This window comes from Protopterus annectens, chromosome 4.part1, assembly GCF_019279795.1.
Source record: "Protopterus annectens isolate FY-2018-M chromosome 4.part1, PAN1.0, whole genome shotgun sequence".
NCBI classification, from domain to species: Eukaryota; Metazoa; Chordata; order Ceratodontiformes; family Protopteridae; genus Protopterus; species Protopterus annectens.
In genome coordinates, this window is record NC_056734.1 from 487,865,546 (window position 1) to 487,886,516 (window position 20,971).

At 40.1% G+C, this 20,971-nt stretch overlaps 1 protein-coding gene across 1 annotated transcript in view; it reads left to right on the plus strand.

Annotated features, from left to right (window-relative positions):
• Positions 1 to 20,971, plus strand: part of ATP13A3 (ATPase 13A3) — a 2,707,264-nt gene that overhangs the window by 2,434,811 nt on the left and 251,482 nt on the right. The window lies entirely within an intron of this gene.

Sequence of the window (20,971 nt, forward strand, 5' to 3'; positions counted from 1 at the left end):
CACTCCAGAATTTTCATAACGTGGTTGTAATTTTCACTTTTCTTTCACCTATACCATGTACTTTCAGGTATTTTCCACATTGCTTCATGTCTAACCTTGTCAAAAGCTTTGGCAACATCACATTACTATTCTTGCTTCTTCATTTCCTTCTAATATCAAATGTATAACTTGTTTAACATTTATTAACATCTCTTTTACTTTTCTACCTTTACGACAAAAACAATCATCTGCTGCTTGTTCCAGCAGATTCTGCATTTTTTTGCAAAATTCTCATAAATAAATTGTAATCTGTGTTTCATAAGGTTATTGGCCTTCAATTCTTTATATCTTTTCTGTCATCTTTTTCCATATGAACTTTATCCCCATCATAATTTTTCTTCTTTTATCCCCTCTGTTAACCATTTGTTTAGTATATAGCAAAAAAAATATTATTTTGTTTTTGCTAATTTATTTATAAACAAAAATCTAAGCCCACATGGACCTGATATAGATTTTTTTTCCTTGCCTTCTCTTCCCTTATTTCCTGTTCTTCTTTTACATTTATTTCTATTCCAAATCTTTACCTTGTCTGTTATTTTCATACATCGTGTTGCACAGCTTCTCTTTTATATACCTTATAAACAACATTTTCAGCTGTCTTCATAATTTCTTCTTGACTATATGTACAGTAACACTGTTTTCATCATAAATAGCATTTATTTTTCCTTCTCCTACTTTAACCTGTTTTCCTAACCATAGAAAAACTTCTATTTTTTCCTTTTAAAATGTCTAAAAATTAATAACATAACTTTTCCCCTATTTTTTCATTTAATTTTCTCACTAAATCAGCCACATTTTTTCTTCCTTTTTCAGCTTTACCTTCAAGCTCATTCAAAAAGTTTGTATATGTTTTCTTATTCTTTTTTCTTTGATTTCTTTCAACTTTAAATATATCTTTTTATATTTTATTTTATGTACAACCCACTGATGAGTCCATTTTTCATAGTAATCTCTCATGGTCATATACAGCAGTTTGTCTTATTTTTTCTTGTTTTTAAAATGTTAGACTTCTGTTAACCCTTTTATTCATTTTCCTTTTTTATAGCATTTTCTTTATTACTCAGTAAAACCCTTATTGCTTTATGATTACAAAATTCTGCAGTTTTCATACCTTCCATTATTTGTTCATATCTATTGAGCATAAAGCATAGTCTATTTCTGTTTTCAATATACCTCTCAGATAAGTTCAGTTTGCATTTTCCTCTAATTTTAATCACATTTAACGACTTCTTAAGTTTTTGTCTTGAGCTATCATTACTTTTTCTTTCATAAGTTACAGTTATAGTCTCATATAATTATTGACATATTCAGCATCACAAACTATCTCTTCAAACATTTTCTTGTCTGTCATACTTGTATATGCATTAGTGATACACAGTCTTACTGCTATTTCTATTTTTCTTATATCTTACTGTCAGTTTTCCTAATATAGCCACTGTTGTCCATTATTTTACTACCTCACTTTTTATTGCAATTGTTATGCTTGAGCACATCTCAATTCCTACTGAGCAATTTTTTTTCCCATATAGCTCCAGTTTTTTTCTGTTGTAACGTTTCTAATGCAGCTCGTGTCTAACAAACATATAATGCCCACACTTATTTTGTGCCATTCTATTAATGTCAAGTCTCTAACTTTATTTCTAATACTGTTTTACATGTACTGCTAGCACTAAAACACCCTTCTCTCTCTTTTTTTTTTTTTTTTGCAACTTCTGTTTTTTTGTCCTTTTCACTCTTTCCCCAATAAATAGTACTTTATCATGCTCAGTTTGTTCACCTGTTTCCATATTTTCTTCTTCTCCCATATTATTACTTGGTGTGTATCAAACTTCTTTTGTATCTGATCATTCACATATTTTTTATGTTATTGTTTCAGTATTTTGTGTAACATCTTTATCCATCACTGCTTCATTTTTTTCCTCAACCCCTCTCTGTTATCCATAACTGTGCTGTCTTGTTCAGACAAAATGTTTTTCTTCCTGTAGCCTTTCTTCCTACATCACCAGGCAGTCCATCCAAAAATGACCTTATATTTGATACACAACAATTCCTAACTATATGAACTCTTGCTCTACATTGTCTGCACCTTTTCTTTTTACATTCTTGCATAAAGTGATCTTCTGTAACACAATAAAAGCATGTTTTTGGCAGTCTTCAGTATTTTATAGTACCTCTGATTCCATTTATGTTGGTCATAAACTTCCCTTCACGCATTTTAAAGTTATCCAAATCTTTCGCCCCCATCCATACATTTCTTGCATCACAATTTTTTTTTACTTTCATGCATATTATTACATTTAATTAGAAGAGAAAAATTTAAGTTCAGTCTCTTCCATGTCAGCTGTTTTAAATTGAACAGTATTTTTTTCTCTCAGTTGCAGTGCTAAGTTTTGTAAACTATATTATTTCCATGGATCAGTTATTTTTTTCTTTGCCACTCTACTCATGCATTTCTCTAGCAGAGCAAAAGATTCAACATTTACCTTACAAAAGTCCTATGTCCCCAGATATGTCAGTACTTAGATATGCAATTTAAATCCCAGTGGTACATTATACTGTAAAGTACTTTGTCTGTCTTTTCATTAGTTTTAATCAGCTCTTATCACTGGCTATTTTCTTACAGTCTGTGGTCCTCCTTTCTATGTTTTCTTGACTGCTTTAGTATTTTCAGTCCTGATGCCAGTCTGTTTTACTGCTTCTACGCAAGTAAAGCTTCCAAGCAGTTATTTGTTGAAACCATGTTGCCAATGCATACCCTCAAAGCTAGTGTTTAATGACTTTCCTAGGTGTCTTTGCTATATCAGTGAGCCACTGTAATGGAGATTTCTCAAACTTCATGGTCTATTTTGAACCAACATGTTCAAGGAATTTCCACAAATCTTGCTGATTTGTTGAGCAGATTTTCTTTCCTTAGATTGTAGAAAGCAGATGGCAGGAGAAGGAACTCTTCTGTCTCTGGAATGCTTCTTAGATCAGAAAACAGTCAACTGCTAATTTATTGTTCACTAAGGCCACATGCTGCAGCTTTGTGCTTAGATATCCTGTCCCCAGTTTGACGTAAAAGGGTTGCCTGTGCCTTTCTTATTGTTCCGCTTGTACAAAAGACTTTACTAAAAGCAGAGAGAGCTGCTGTAAATGACCACAATAGCTGTGGTGTATGTGGTTTGCCAGATGTTTGGGCCCTGACTGTGCCACAAAAGACCCTTGTTTCAGGAGTGGACTAGATGTTAGACATGCCAGATGGGGAGGTTTGAAAGTGAATGGCTAATGCAACATTACTTTGGGGTTGAAAGTGCAATCCAAAACCTGCACAGATCCTCACCTTTCACAAATCCTTTCACACTTTCTCCAATCCCTAAATACCCCACACATCCAGACACTCACTATGCTCATTCTTCAACTCTTAACACTACTTACCCTAACTCTGCTCACAAAGTTAACCTCATTCAGTACACTCCCTATCTCCCACCCCTAAGTCAGTATGTCACAAATTAAAACAACATCTTATACCTGTACAGTCTCCCCTTATCTGTACTGCATTAGTCATACACTTTGATCTCCATAAACAAATCTATTTAAATAACTCCATACTAACAAAACTTGACTTAAAGCATAAATTCAAATACAAATATCTCCTCCCACCAAAAACTGTATATCAACATTGAAACTAAGTGGTGACATCCATCCAAGCCCTGGTCCTTCAGTGCACATAGAGGACTCATCTGCCACATAAGAAAAACATGCACATCTCCGTTCTCTAGCCAAAGGGCAGAAAAGCAGACTCACTATTCTTCAATATGAACCTTAGAATCATATGCAGAAAAGGGTCTATATCAGAAGACCGAATGGAAAAAATATCGAATGACAAAACAGCGAAAAGACCGGACCTCGAACTTGCTATTGTGGGGGGCTGCACCCCCCCACACACACCCCTGCTAAATATATATACCAACTCCGAGATGGCACTACAGTGAGGAAAGAGAAAATATTCCAATCTTCACTGTACCGTGATCTGGCAAACAGCACTTTGAGGTCCGGTCTTTTCACTGTTTTGCCATTCTATATTTTTTCCATTCGGTCTTCTGATATAGACCCGCAGAAAATACCATTTATACATGCAGACATTGCTTACGCTCCTCAGATATATTAGTTACTAAAGAAACCTGGCTAAAACCACATATGAAAGATGAAATTCTCCAACAAGGTTACAGCATTCTGAGAATGGATATCGAAAACAAAAAGGCTGGAGGAGGTGCACATTTTTATAGAAATACCCTTGAAATAATTCCTCATCTTAACTCCATTCCCCAATTTAACAATGCAGAAATACTCCTCTCTCAGCTAAAGCTTAACAGTAAAAAGAGTATTTGCATACCAGCTTTACGTACTCTATGGTAACAATGTCAATACTGCCAAAGAAATCCTATGCTGGATATCCATCAATGTAACTCATGGAACAATTATTCTGGGAGACCTCAGCTTTGACTGGCAACTAATATGCTAAGATATTCCCACCTTGTACAATAAACCTATAAATTTCCCTGAACTCATTAGTGGCCCAGCTAGACTTAACAAAAATACCAGTAGTGAATCTAAACTGAATTGGATTCTAGCCTCTTCAGCATCATTGGCCCCCTTTTTCCCATTTTCTACATGAGGTAGGAGTATCATGTTAACTGTCAGCATCTCTCTTGATTCATTGCCACACTCCTGCTTTGTTCAACACTTATGCTCGTCTGTCGCAGATCTTCTTTCACGCAATCCATAGACCTCTTTACTGGACATCCTAGTTTCTCTTACCTTCTTCCTGTCTGTCCCAAATCTTCTCCATCAGATTGTCTTCTGCTTTTCTGCAAGTGTCCAAACCACCGCAATCTATTCTCTTTGATATTTTCTGCAATTGGAGCTACTTTGGCTTCTGCTCTTATGTCCTCATTTCTTCATCTGTCCCACAGTGTGCATCCTACCACCCTTCGCGGGTACTTAATTTCCATCACCTCTAGCTTCTTCGTCTGCTCTGCCTTTACTCACCAGGTTTCTGTACCATACAGTAGTACTGGTTGCACCACTGTCTTGTATATCTTACTTTTCAGCTTCTTTGGCATTCTTCTGTCATAGACTACACCTGAGATTTATGCCAGTTGGTTGCAGACCCTCTGATTCTTGCTTTGATGTCTTCATTCAGACTTCCCTTCTCCTCAACCAATCCTCCCAGATACTTGAAGCTATTTACCTGTTCCACTGCTTTTCTTCTATCTCAATTCTCATCTTCTGTTTTCTCCAAATTGCTGCCATTAGTCCTGTCTTATCTGTCCTTAGTTTCATCCCATGTGCCTTCCGTTTTGCATTCCATTCCCCTATCCTTTGCTGAAGTTCTTGGTCAGAGTATACCTATAATGCCACATCATCTGCATACAGTAACTTTGTTGATCTGTCCCCCTCGAACCTGTTTGCTAATGTAGTCCATCAACAGTATGAACAGCATTGGGTGCAGAGCTGAACCCTGGTGTACACCCACTCCTACTGGGAAACCCTATGTGAGGCAGACCACTGTTCTTGCCTCTTCTCAAAACAAAATAACCTTCAATGATTGCCTACCAGACACCATCAGTATCCATCTTTCCTACCTTTGCTGTAAGGTAACAAAACACCACAGACTACTGTACAAGCAGACACACAACCTCAGCAAATTAAAAGTGCAAACTTTTATTTCCAGCCTTCAGCTATGTAACTGGAATATTGTAAAACAGTTGACCCTAGAGGAAGCAGTCTCAAAATTTAACAAAATATTTCTACTAAATGAACTGGCTCCAGTCAGAACAAAAAGGATAAAATTTAACCCAGCACATTATGGGCAAAGCTTGGAAACAATGGTCACAAAACAAATCTCAGTGCAACTGGTAAAGTTTCACCCATCTCAGAAACTAGTGGGTCAAATCTGATATTACAACACCAAAATAACTCAAACCTTTTCTGGGCATCACTGAAAATGTTCTCCACTCTGGTCAAATAACCACACTAATGCCATTAGCACCCTTAGCAGCAATGCCACAGAGTTCAACAAGTGCTTCATCCAAACAATTTTATGTCTTTAAAGATCATCCTTCCTCTACTGCCCCATCACTAAATCAGCTAAATCATTTCACAACATCCTTCTTAAAACCTGTCCCTACCTCAGCAGTAAAGAAAACAAAGTACCAAAATCTAAAACCCACAAGTCTAGTTGTAGATAACATTTGATGTGAATACATCAAAAGGGCAGCACACTTATTAACCATTCCAGAGAAACATGCTCCAACCCCCTGGAAAAAACTTACAATTTCTTTACAAAAGCAGAAATTCAGCAGTTAGTTTCAGTGGTGCAACAGCTAGTACATTCATCTTTAGTGCTGGAAGACCTTAAGGCTGTGGGTTCTAGTCCCACATCAGATGATGAGATTGTTGGCACAGCAGTGCAACATTAGGGGGGTGCTGTACTCATGAGTGTGCTGTGCTTTGTCTAATACATTAAAACTGAGATTCCATCTACTTTAGTTGGCGGTAGCAATGGTGGATGTAAAAGGTCCTGTGACACCTATTGAAAAGTGCAGGTGAAGTTCCTTGATGCCTTGGACAAATTTCTGCTGCTAGTATAAATACCAACTCAAGTCTTCCTGAAAAGAAACTAGTAGCCTAGTGGGTCTAAACCAGTCAACAAAGGATAAATAAAATAAAAAATAAACAGAGTTCTCTTACTACAGACTTATAGTAATATTGTCTCCCTTATCAAAAATCCTAGAGAAATGCATTCACGCACACAGCTCTTTCAGCATGTCACTGCCAGTAACCTCCTCTCACCGACCCAGCATGGCTTTCCTTTAAGTCGTAGCAGCACAACTGCCCTTCTAAATTTCACCAGTACAGTCAGTCATAGAAGTGCAGGTCACGTAGTCTCCTTCAGGTTTTCTTGACTTATCCAAAACAGTTGATTTTGTCTGTCATCCTAAATTACTAACTGAACTTTACTCCCTAGGCCTTTCCCACACTATGCTGTCCTGGTTCGATAGCTACCTTAGCAAGAGGTAACAAGCTGTAAAATGGCAGTACACCTTCCAAATTTTCCTTCTAGTTCTTGCAGGTGTCTGCCAAGGCTTGAATATTGCTCTCTTTCTGTTTATTATGGTTGTAAAGGAGCTGCACTCAGCTATGATGACTCCACCTTTCTCTGTACTATAGTAAGTCCTCAAAACACCAATCATCAAAGAATCCCTTTCCTTCATCAAATCCTGGCTGACTGATGCAAGTATGCTCTTAAACCCTAAGAAAAGCAAGTTTGTGTCATTTTCACCCTAACAATTATCTGCCCTCAATCACTCAATTTACATCAGCCAATAAAATTACCATAGAAAATCAAAACAGAAACGGCAACACCCTGTATAAAAACTTAAGTACAAACCAGCTACCATAGAAAAGGTAATCCATACAAAACTACTAGGTGTAACTGTAGATGAAAAATCTAAAATTTGATTAGCACATACAAGTCATTAAAAAAAAATTGCACCAAAAATGAATATCTCTACCAATCAAACCTATACCTAACTGATGCAACAAGAACAATTGCCCAGTTAATGCTTCCTTCCCACACTCCTTTATGCATCAGCCATACTTAATAACTTGCAAACTACAAAGCAAACAAAGGTAGAGGCATGCTACAATGTACCAACATTTTTCTACAAACCTCATATAAGACTGACCACTGTCTCACTGTAAAACAAATAGTGATTAGAACTACCACAACATCTAATCTACACCCAGCTAGTAACAGCCCGTAATTGTATCTACAAAGTTGATAATTGCCCCTCCCTAAAAATATCTTCAGGAGTGTTCATATTGCAGAATGTTACACACCAGTCAAAAACTTCAAACATTGCTGCAGAGGATTCTCTGTATTTTACTTATGTCACCAAACTTTAGAGCAAGTTACCAGTTCATCTAAAATAAATAGACAAATTAAAAGGATTCAAGCCCAAATTAAAACACCTGACTGACCCCTGGCTATGCTCATGTACCTCACCAGGATGTTGTTGAGCCTTCAAGCCACTAGCATGACACACCTGGCCTATAGACATCTTAAGCACACGCCAAAAGTTGATTGCACAACTGTACTATCTCACCCCCACAAATTGTTCCCTTTTTCCTCCAATTTCCCTAAATTCGCACTTTTCCTTCTCGTCTCTCCCTACCACATGTTCACACTTTCCCACTATTTCCTCCTATTTTCCTTACTGTAGCCCTTTTCTTCCATTTTGTAATATAAAGATCTGATGTCTCTTCTGTCCATCATCAACTGATGGGTCTTGGGATCGGATTGGATCCAACATCGGCCACTCTAGAGATTTTTGGATCTAGCTCTCAAGCTCATCGCCTTACCCCATAATCCCACTCTATCTACTGAATTTACCCAGATCTCATTTTGTTGCCCGAATGCTACAGACACTGATATTTTGGCTCAGTGCTTGGAAAGGACTAGGTTTCAGGTACGTGACTTAATTTATCATTTTCAGCATAGGTTTTCTTCTTTACTACCTTTTTTCTACTCCTTGCCGTTAAAAAAAAAAAAAAAAAGTTATTACTGATAGTTTTTTTCCCCTGCCATCTGTATAAAGTGGTTATTAGGGTTTCTTGCTGTTTTAATTATAGTTATCTTTGGTCTCAGTGTTAAGTTGTTGCTATTGTACCTGTCCCTGTGGTGTAAATGGCTGTGTCTTGGTCTTTTTTCAAAATATCAGACAAGACATCTGGCTTCAAGAAATGCATTTCCTGAGGGCATAACTTCCCTTCCTAAGATGTCCACTTTAAATGTGTATATTCTTTAAGAGCTGCACACCTGGAGGAGGATTGCTTGGCCTTCAGAGGCAGAGAGTTAATTAACAGGTGATCCATGCTCGCCCTGCCTCTACTAGGAAAGGTAACCCTTCTCAAGTCTTTGTCTTCTTTCCTTTCCACTAAGAAAGTTTCAAAAAAAAAAGCAAAGATGAGTAGGAAAAAAGAGAAGAATAAAGAATGGGAGGAAAAAGCATAAAGAAAGAGACCTATCGAAAGCATTGTCCTAATCCATCAGGGCTGGCTGTAAAAGTGTCCAAGCCTTCAGATCAGTCCTGAACGTGTTAGTCCATCAGAATTATGTCTTTTACTACTACTCCCAAACCCAGATTCTCCCTGAAGCCTGTTTAGCCCTAGGCTGCAATCCCCTTTTTTATAAGAGGGATCCTTTCAGAGGGTTTCCCGGCCTCCTTCTATAGCCTCTTGTTTGAAATCGGTGCAATCCTCCAGGAGCCTCTCTAAGGCAGAAGTCAAAAGGAAGAAGAGGAAGTCTCATAGGACCCAGAAGCGATTGGGGGGGTCCTTCAGTGTTGACTACTATTGGTAGTTTGGGAATTGTCTAGCCCCTCCTCATTAATTGTGAATCCTCCTCCAATCTCGCTATCGGATTCAGTGGCCTTGGATCATAGTGGGCACTAAGGAATGTCTGTGTCAGATCCAAAAGACTGTGTTTCTTTGACTCCAACTATGTCTCTGACCCAGTCAGCTCTGACTGCTGCAGGTCTTGATGGGTTTCAAAGCTGAGGAGTCAGAGCTGGGGCTAGGGGGTCAGAGTGGACTCTGAAGCTTTTGGATCCATCCCATTCTGTCTTTGCATTAGCTCGAGACAGCTCAGCTATAGCATCTGCTTTGGATCCAAGCCAGATAGGTTCTCAGAGCTTGCCTTTGTTGCATTCCTCAGAACCTATGGTTGCTGCTTTGGGGCATGTCTCAGCAATGGCATTAGTATTTGAGGGCTTCGAGGGAGTCCTCTCCAGTCTAAGGAGCAGGCATCCTTTCCTCACTTAGAACTGTCCCTGCCTCCATTGGGTTTGTCAAGTCCTTTGTCCTCTCTTTCTTGCATGTTGGGACAGCCAGGCCCTCAAAGTCATGAGACAGTCCAGGTTGTGGACTCCTCATCTGCTTTGGAGTCTTCTTCAGAGCACCCCACTGGGGAAGTACACCATAAGCATGCATGGTAAAGGAAGGCACATGGACTTCCTTCAGGAGTCCCTCCCTGATGATACTGATTTTGATGAGGTAGAGGAGTCCCCCAAGATCCCCCTTGAAAGACATCTCTTTTAGTGAGAAACTGGAGTTGTTGACACAGAAGAGGGGATGGTCCACTGCACCTCCTCCCAGGAGGAATCAATATTCCTCAAGTGTGTTGGGGCTGGTCCATTTACTTCTTGGGTGATCCCACCCACCGACAAACCAGTAGACTCTGTTTTGGTGCGAGCCTGAGGGAACTGGATGTGGTAGAACCAATCCCCTGCAAGCCCAGCAAAATATTAATTTTTCCAAAAGGTAGGTTCTTCAGGAGCTCGGGTCCCACAGTGGATTCCATGGTGATAGTGGTGGCCAGTAAGAAAGAGCTAGCTGAGGAGAGCTATACTGTCCATCCCCTAATAGAGAGTCTAGGGCATTATACAGATTTGAAAACGAGGTTAACACTTAAGCTACCTTTGTTGTGAGGGCACTGAACTACGCCATGTTGCATGCTTTTAGAGAGACTTGAAGGAATTGTCTAAGTCCATTTCTGGGTCCTTATCTATAGAAGACAGGAAATTAGTAGATACACAGTTGGCTACCCTTCATTCCTTGTCGAACGTGTCAATGCACCTTATTTCTCAAGTGGTCGATGGCATGTCAAGAATGGCAGGCTGCAACATAGCTGTGTGGCAGCACATCGAATGTGTCTCTGCGACTTCGTGGAACACTTGCAAATGTCTTTCATTAATGCTTCCTATGATAGGTTCACTCTATTTGAACTTGAGAGATGCTGTCTAGAAGTGAACAGGATAGCAAAACCTTGTCTGCTGTTCGAATATGGTTTTCTTCCCCTCAACAGACCTTTTCCAGGGACCAAAAATAGGGTAAAAAATTGTGGGTCCACAAATCTCAAGGTTTCAGTCCCATCACGTCTAGTGATAGGCCTTCCAGAGGAGAGAGGGTGTGGGAATAATCACAGTGGACATTACCTTAGTGGCAGAAGGTTTTTTTTTTTCCATTCTGTGCCAGACCTTTTCAGTGCTCCTGAAGGGTTGCCCGACTGTTGCACTCTGGAGGCTATCGTGGGTGCTTGTCTCTGCACCCCTTAGACTGGACAGCCATCATCCAAGATTTATGGGCGCAGAGAATCATAACCTGAGGCTGTCCAGTCCCATTCCTTTTTCATCTCCCCAATTCAGAAAGACTTCCTGATGTTCCATCAGTGTGAATGAAGGCTGTAGTAGCAGAAATAAAAATAAAAAAAGCTGCTTAGACAAATGAGTCATTGCGGATGGTACCAAAGATGAATGGGGACGTCTGACAACTCCTGGAATTTAGTCATCTAAATGACTGTAAAACAGACAAAGCTACGGATGGCCATGGTTCAGTCCATCCTACCGCTGTTAAGGAAGGATGATTGGATATGCTCGATAGACCTTCAGGATGTATAGTTTCACATCAAGACAGACAGGTGCTCCTTGAGGTTTCTCTGCTTTTGGCTGGAAGCCTGTCATTTCCGGTTCAGAGCCCTGCCCTTTGGTCTCCCCACAATCCACAGGTATTCAAGTGCATGGCATTGGTCACAGTTCACCTCGTACTGCAGGGGTCTGAGTGTTCCCATATCTGGATGACTGGCTCATAACTGCTCCCACCAGGAATCTTCTTTTTCAAGCCAGGAACTCCATGCTCCAGCTCAGCATGACAAAGTCAAAATAACAGTCGAGCGAAACTATAGACTTTACTGGGGCCCATCTGGATACCACATTGCAGATAGCAAGACTGCCAGAATCGTGGATTCACACCCTTCGACATCAGACATTGTCAGTGCTCTCCCATCAGAACCCCTCCCCCCCCAACAAGGTGCATACTATGTCTTCCAGGGGTGATAGCAGCTTCCATCACTTTAGCCCCTCAAGATTGACTTTACTTGAGAATTTTACTTTGGACTGTAGTGGTCAAGTGATCGATACAATCTCAACTAATGAGCTTTCCCATTTGCTTCACCCACATTTGCAGAAGTCATATTCAGTGGTGGCTGGATTCCCCCTAGTTTCACAAAGTTTCCATTTGTTCTACAGTCTCCTTAAGCCACAGTGACCACTGATGCTTCCCAGTAGACTGGGAGCAATTCTTGGGAACGACAATCCAAGGCACATGGTCCCCAGTGGAGGCAGGTCTTCACATCAGTGTCCTGGAGATGACAGTAGTCCTCCTAGTGTTGCAGACTTTTACGGCTCCTTTCCCAGGGTTGTGATTTCCATCCATTCAGACAGTATGTCAGTGATTTGGTACATCAACAAGCAAAGGGGAATGTGCTCTTACCCTTTGTAGCTAGAAGCGATGAGGGTTTGCAATGGGGATTTCTTCCCACCATTTTCTGATAGTAATGTACATCCTAGGGAAATCCATTCTGTAAGTAGACAAATTGTACAGGTCCATTCTTCTTCTTCATGAGTGGTCCCTCGATCTAGTGGTAGCAGAACAAATTTACAACTGCTGGGGCCAGTCTTGCTGTGACCTATTTGCCATTTCCTCCAACACCAGCAGTTACTTTGTTGTGATCTGATATGTCCCCATGGGGGCTGAATCCAGTTCCAGACCATCTTTCTCACCCGTCTGGAATCCCTCATCCAAATATAACAGCCCTCAAGCTAATCGTATGGTTTCTCCAGTTCCAGTGGTGGTTAGACAGTACAGGCTTTCATTACAGGCTGTACATATTCTAACATCATCTCAGAAACCCGCTAAGAATAAATTATATGGAAGAAAGTTTCTGTTTAGGCATGTAGCAGGGATATAGATTTATTCTCTGCTCCTTTCCCTACCATCTTAGAGCTTCTGGCTGGTCCTTTTCATGACTGGGCTAATAATTCCCCTTTCAAGGTTCAAATGGCTGCCAATTCAAACTTCTATGTAGGAGAAAAATAGGCTCTCATTGCTTCTTTGAAGTTATCTGAAGCCCTGTTAAGAAGTGCTTTTCTTCTCCGTCCTCCCTTTAGAGATCCTGTTCCTCCCTGGGACATTGCTATTCTCCTTCAGGCATTGACAAGACCTCCCTTTGAGCCTGTGGGTACTGTTGGGTTGAAGTATCTTTGTTGGAAGATGCTCTTTCTGATGGACTTTCCTCTGCTTGAAGATTATCAGAACTTCAGTCTTTTTTTTTTTTTTTTTTTTTTTTTTGTAAACCTCTGTATTTGGTCTTTTGCAGGGGCAGGGTATCACTTAGAAACAGTCACTTGTTTCTTCCCAAGGTGGCCTCAGAACTCTCACTGAATCAAGTCATTAATCTCCCTGTTTCCTTCTTTCACTTTTCCAATAAAGGAAAGTAAATGCTACACCTTCTGGACACGCACCAACAATTCAGATTTTACTTGCACTGTACTGGTCTGTTAGAGAGACTGAACAACTTTTTGTGTCCTTCTCTTCAGTCAAATTGGGAATAGTATTGAGAGTGACTCTTTCGAGGTGGCCATCTGACTGCATTTCTCATGTGTCTAAGGCAATTCAGCAGCATATTTTTCTACAATATCTATTGATGACATTTGTGCAGCAGCTACTTAGACCAATATACATACCTTTTTATCTCAATAAAGCTGGACTTGCAGTCTACGTCTAGAGAATCCTCTGGTTCAGCCATTCTCCAAAGTATCCATCCTTGAGACCACCCAAGATGTGTAGTAGCTGGGTGACTCCGCCTCATCAGTTGATGATGGAAGGAAGAGACAATAGCAGATATGAAAGTTATATACTTACTGTAATGATAGATCTGTGTTATCGTTTTCCTTAACTTTCCTGCCCTCCATCTTCACTACCAATTTTACTTTGCCAGTTTTTGGCTCTTAGGTAATTCAGTAGATGGAAGGGAATTACGGGTAAGTGGAGGAGATGAATCTTGGATCCAGAAGTCTGTAGAGAAAAACTATTTCTAAAATGCCAGATTTAGTATCCCTTGCTGTATGAGATGGTCCTGCTACCCCCCCCCCCAAACCATGTGTCTCTTCTGATGACTATGCATCAGTTTGTACTGGCACATCTGAATTGTCTGGATTTCTGTATTTTAAAACTACACTCCTTGCTTCTGAGGATGTAGACTTTGCTAGCTTTGGAGCTTTAAAAATAGCTTCTCAAAATTTTGGCAGCAAGACAGTTTTGTTCCAGAGTTACACACACATAAATGGAAGTGATTTCCTATTGGACTAGATCACAAGACTTTGATTCCATTTATGTGTGAGCAGGATTTGTGATTGAGTATGTATTATCTGTTTCAGAAGCTGCTTTGTAGTACTCTGTTGAAGTTTAGCTCTTAGCAATGCTGACTGTCATTGTCCAGTTGTGGGCAAAATGTTGGCCCAGTTATACTTGTCATCACCTTACTAAACATATGTTTGATTTACTTTAAACCATCAACTAGGCAGCCCCACCTCTGTGGGATCCAAGCTTGCTTCTTGAAAGATTGGATTTGCTTGCCTTTGAATTCACAATTTTATGTGAATTTTCTTTTCTTGAAAAACTACTTTTATAGTCAGAACTTCTACTAGAAGTATTTCTGAACTTCAAGATTTGTGGTCGGGGAGCAAGTTTTGGTTAGCCACAGAGATTGAGGGACCTTAAGAATTAATCCAGTTTCTTTGAAATGTGATTTCTAAAGTTGTACTTTACCATTTCATTATTATCCTGATGTTCTAGTTTGAAAAATATTCTCCAGCTTTATAACCCAAGTAGACAGCTGAAATCCACTGACAAAATGTTATTAACTGTTACAAAAGCAAACAACTCAGCTGCTGACTTTTTGTACTGCACTTTCCTGGCCAAAATCTGGAACTCCTTCCTCTCTAAGAAACACAGTAAACACCATCTCTATTAATGCACAAACTAGAGAATATCTAAATGATACCTCTGACTATACATGCACAACTGGATGATAAATGTCCTGCCCCTTCTATCTTCCAGTGTACCCTTAATTATTGGTACAATATCTCCTTGTCCTCAACCTATCCCTCTCTCTCTTCTTCCTTCTACCTATCTTAAAGCATTCTCTCTCTCTCACCTCTGAGTACTAATTCTCAATTTCTGCCATTTATCTCCTTCTACCAGGTTGTTTTCCAGATATGTGTCATAGCTCTTTAAATGTTTCTGATAAATAATGGTAATCTGTTTAAACTTTGTATAGTGATTACTTTTATATCACAGTTTACTATTGGATAAACTGTTTAAATTTTTTATAGTTGCCGATTACTTTTATATCTCTGAGTACTATTTTCTTTATGTAATGTTGGAATTTTTCTGGAGCCTTTCTTCCCGAGCCTCCATTGAAAAGGGGTAGCTTTCTACCCAGTTGGACTATCCCGGTAAATAAATGTAGTAAATAAATTAAATTAATATGTATGTATTTTCAATTAAATCAAAAGGAGTAAAGACCATTCAACAGATGTTTTCAAGGTAATCAAGATCTTTTTACCTTATGCAGAGAAAAATTATGAAAAAGAAACATTTTTCTTTTTTGTTGGCTGAAGACAAACAAAGCAAACATATCACTAAAAGGATATCACTGTAGCAAAGTCACTGTATCTCTTGCCTTTCCATGGTTGGTCAGGGCACAGTTGCTGCTTTGACCTTGAGTGCTACTTATACATTCACAATACAGTATAACCTGGACATTCAGTGCCTATTTTGCAATGAATAGTTCCCATGATCCAGAACTTAGGGAAGGATGGGAGAGCTATGCAGGTCATGCCACACCTCCAGATCCTGACAGGTGATTGAACCATCAAAACATTGACCTACCCATCTGCCTTCTAATTGTGGGCCATGTTAGACTTCTTTTTACATATGGGAAGGGATCCTTATTTCCTCGGTCTATCATCATACTATTTTTAGATAGGAAAGTATTTAGGCAGAGATAGTCCACTCCTCCTTCCTTTTATGGACAAATTCCTTCTGTTTCACAGATAAAGATATATTGCTGGGGAAAAGATGCAGACTCAACATGTACAGCTAGGAAGATTTTAGCTAAGAGCTTCATCGGGTGGCTGAAAAGTAAATTCTGCAGTGAATTGTTTTGCTGATACAACACTCTTGAGAATTTGGAATTAAGGTAGATGAGGTATTTATATTTGTAATCATGCTGGAGAAGGGACAGATGTCCTGAGTGAGTCACTGATGCAGTATTCTTAATATATGGGTTGTAGCTCGCTGATGTTCAGAGAGGATACCAAAGTATCACCTTCCTAGGGCATATGGCCAGATGATGACCTCAGCTCGTTGAGGTATAAAGTCAGATGTACGTACGAGATCCTCAAGAGTATTTCACCACCAGCCCGAACGCATATTCTTGCACCTGATGGACTGTGATCATTTGGATGCTCAGTACCATAGCTTTATTTGTCCAATCAGATAAGTGCACCATTGCAGATCCTTCCTTTCTAAACTTTTGGCTGTTTTGCTAATTGTTGTTAGATGTTAGCTAGGATGGGTAAATATGAGTGCAGTAGACAAATCCTGTACAAAGACTTCACACTAAGTGCCTGATATGTCTGGGCCACTGAACATGACTGTAAATTCTTGTCCATCTGTCAGTCATTTGTTCCTAAAACCTTACGGTTAAGGTTATCCGCACCTAATACCTTCCTCGAGACCGAAAGTCTGAAGCACTTGGCCCAGTCCACCATGTCAAGAGGACAGGACATCAGCCTCCCACCTAAGATAAAACTTAAAAGACCCAGAGAGGATTCTCCTTCCATCATCTCAGAATCTCTCAGGTGATCGAACCCATGGTACGCCAGTCATCTTCTCACGAGCCGTCAACTGCGACCCTGCCACTGGTCAGTATAGCTCCTGAGGCCTTGCAGGTGACCCAGCCCATCAAAGAACAGTGACTAATTATCTCAGAGGGCCCTTGAGGAATCCCTCAGATCCCCGTGTGGGAAGAAATTCCCAATTCCCAGATAGAAATATGACAAGGCTCAGAACCCCCTAAACTGCTTCAGGCAGATGTCATCCCTAAGAAGAAGAAACAGAAACTTAAATCATTAACACCTTTGTAGTTTGGAATGTCACACCTCTAGCAGCCTGTACACATCTTGCATTCCAGAGCATTTTCTGAAAAATAAACTTAAAAAGCATAAGATAAACAAATGTAAATATTTTGTGAACAATAAAATGTATTAAAACTTAGAGATAGCAATGTTGTCAGTAAGAAGTGTTGCTTATAGTGATGGTAGTGCATTTACAGTCTCTTCATAAATACTGTAATACATTATAATGCACACAAACATAAAATACCTTTTGTTGTACTTTCACAAACAAATTGTCATATCTTGGATACTGTAAAACTTAGACATATATTGTAACATTTTGTTAATGAGACATAAACTTTCAAATGATGGCAAGAAATTCCTCTGTGAGTGCAGGTTTATTGAGGTATTTACAGATATATGAAATGGACCCCCAAAAACCTTGTTATTGTAATGTACCTATGCCACTGCAGTGATATCCATTGTGATTATCCACCCTGTCTCCTCCCCACATAGACTTGTTTGCATCCTCTGGGCTTCACCTGCTCCACTTTTCTGCACAAAGAATCCATCATCTCTAGCCTGGAGGAGAGACGACTCCTTTCAGTGGATGGGGAAGTTTTTTTGTGTCCCCCCCCCATGTACCTCTGCTGCCAAGGCTCCTTCACAAGGTCCAGAAGAAATCTCCAAAACTCCTGCTTTTGGCACCCTTCTGACCAAGACAGCACTGGTTTCTGCTCCTTTTTCTCCTATCAAAGGGAAATTACTGGAGAATCCCTCCAAAACCACATCTAATCACTGTATAAAAAGGGCAGCTCCTTCATCTCAATCTGATCTCACTCAATCTAACCTTTGGGATGATACAGTAGGTTTCTAATCCTACAAGACACATATTTTCTGAAGAAATTGTTATAGAGTCCTACAAGAATCCTGGAAACCTAACACCAGGAAATCTTACACAACCAAATGGAAGAGATGTTTCATCTGCTGCCTTAAACACAAATTCCAATCCCCTCTATCAGACACCCCCACAGTACTTCAATACCTGTGTAACTTATATTACATTTGGGGTTAGCCTACTCTTCCATTAAGATTTACTTATCTGTCATTAATGCTTGCCTACCTTTGGAGACACCCTCATGATCAAGACAGAGGTTAAGCTTTTTCTTAGGGGAGTTTTACAACTTAACCCCCTCCCCCCAAGGAAACCTGTCGCCCACCATGGGGCCTTAATGTTGGTTTGGAGAAAACTCACTTTACCCCATTTTAAAATGGCTACTTCGGCATCTCTAAAAGTCCGAACTTGGTAAACAGTGCTTCTCTTGGCTTTGAGTTCAGCCAGCAGTGTCTTGGAACTCCATGGTCCTATGGCTACTCCACCTTTCCTCATCTTCCACAAAGACAGGGTAAGCCTCAGGGCCAATACATCTTTCATGCCAAAAGTGGTTAGTGAGCTAACCCTCAACCAAGCAATCAATGAATCTGCCAGTCTTGTTCCCATACCTCCAAAATAGGGGAGGGAAAAATTATTACACTCTTCTTCACAGACAGTTGAGATTTGTACCTGGGCAAAACTTTGCATCCAGGAAGAAAGAGGTCATCATCTCTCTCTACTCTTCCCTCATTAGGCCTGTCATCGAGTATAATGCCCCATTTGGCTTGTACCTTACTAGACACATGCAACAGCTGGAAAGGCCACAAAAGTAGCTCACAAAGAGGATCCTAGGCCTTAAACACATGTCCTACGTGGACAGACTCAAAAAAACTCCAGCTATTCTCCATCTCATATCATCTACTAAGAGGCGATCTCTGCTTGACTTACAAAGCCATGCCTGACCCAGCTCTGTTAGAAATGCTACATCTAAAGAAATTCCAGTCACTCTGCACCACACACTCCAGAGACCTCAACCTCATTACCACAATCAACAGAACATGCTGAAGGGACAGGTTCATAACCCAGAGAATGCCCATGCTCTGGAATACACTTCCCATACATGTCAAGCAGAGCATCTCACTGGCCTTCTTCAAGAGAAATCTTGATGAGTGGATGGGAAATAGAAAATTCACCCTGGGATCACTCCAGTGGTCTACTTGATAGAGGCACTGGGAACTAACGTCGGGTGGCATGATGCCAGGGTACTTCTGTGGGCTAGGCTTATAAAGGCTCCAAGGCCATTAGCCTAGTACACACCTATGAACCTATAAGGATATCAGTAAAACAGATCAGCTATTCATCTCATTTATGGATTCCAGCTTAGGACAGCTAGTTTCACAACAAACTATTGCTTCCTGGATGTTAAAGGCTGTTTCCTTCTGCTGCTCTCACCATCGAAAGACTTTACCCACATGGCCAAACCACTCTTCACTTGAGCAGTGGCTTCATCAGGTGCCTTCTGCAAGGGAGGTGGATACCAGGTCCATTTTAGAAGCAGTTACTTGGTCATCTGTTTACAGCTTCACAAAACAGTACGAGCTAGATGCCTTCTCCAGGTCAAGGGCAGTATTTGCCAGAACTATTGTGTCTGACCTCCTGGACTGTTCATCCTGTTTTCCATCTTAAGCCTGCTACTCTTCTTTCTCTCTACGTCTGGGAGTCACCCATCTGTTAAGAACACTGCGAAAGTGACACAGTCAATTCATAGTACAGTTGTCCTACTGATCTCTGTTGTAGTATTCCTTCCCTCCCACATTATTCCCCTTCTCTTCTTTTCTTTTCCTGTTGGCACAAACACTATGCCTTACATTTACAGACACAAACTCATTATCCCAGGATTTTACAGCCTTTCTGTGGAGAAACTTGCTTACCCTTTTCAAACTAAGCCCCTCCTAGCTGACTGATCTCCTCCTTCCATTTTCTTCAGACCACTTCTGGCTTGGAGATAGTCTGAGGATCTTGTACATATGTCCGGCTTTATACTCTGATGATCTGAGATCATCATCTGGACATGGCTTTGGTACACCGACCTGACAGCGAGCTGCAATCCATCTGTTAGTGATACTGTAAAAGTGATCAGCAGGACATCTGCTGTTATGGTAAGCTCTTAAACAGCTGTACTTTGTTAATGTGTTATATTTTCCCTAATAACATTGGTAAGGTGGCAGTTGTTATAAGAGCTATTTATTTTCTTAATAACATTGTTGAGTGAACAGTTTATATATTAGTTGGGCAATATTAGACTACCTCTGTGAGTGGAGTATGATGGTAAATGTGTGGCTGTATGACCTGTTGTTCATAACTAGGCAGTGAATCAGAAAAAAAACTTTATCCTGGACATTAAAAGGTTTACATAGCCAGAGCTTATTAAGAGATCAAGAGGCCACGGAGTATGTCAAACTCATTATTTAATTGCCAAGGTAACAGTTATAAGTATGGGTCTCATTGTGCATTGCTGATTAATATAAACAGCCACATGATGAAGACCAGATGAAAGGGAGACCACTAGAAAAGAGCAATTTATTATTCTGATGTTGATCCAAGAAGCAGAGGAAAAGGAGTTAGCAACATATTCTGTTGACAGCACCTTTTAACTTAGAAGTAAGGCAGCAGGAATATCCTTCTCATAGTGGATACTGGCATTTATGTGGATTTAGTGAAACGTAAACACTCTGAATTCAGTTTTGCAAATAAGGAGCATGCAGATGCTTTCACACTTCACATGCTGAGTCAAGTCTTTTGAATTGCTCTTTTTGTGACCAGCACTGCTACATTTGGTGCTGTGTGTGGCAGGAGCTCATTTCAATATAGCATTGCTTGTCATAGCACTATTTCTATTTACTGTTTTGGTCAGTTGGAGCATTGCAGACTTACTGTATTCCTGAATGTTAGGTATGAGAAATGCACAGCACAAAGCAGCATTCCACTTTGC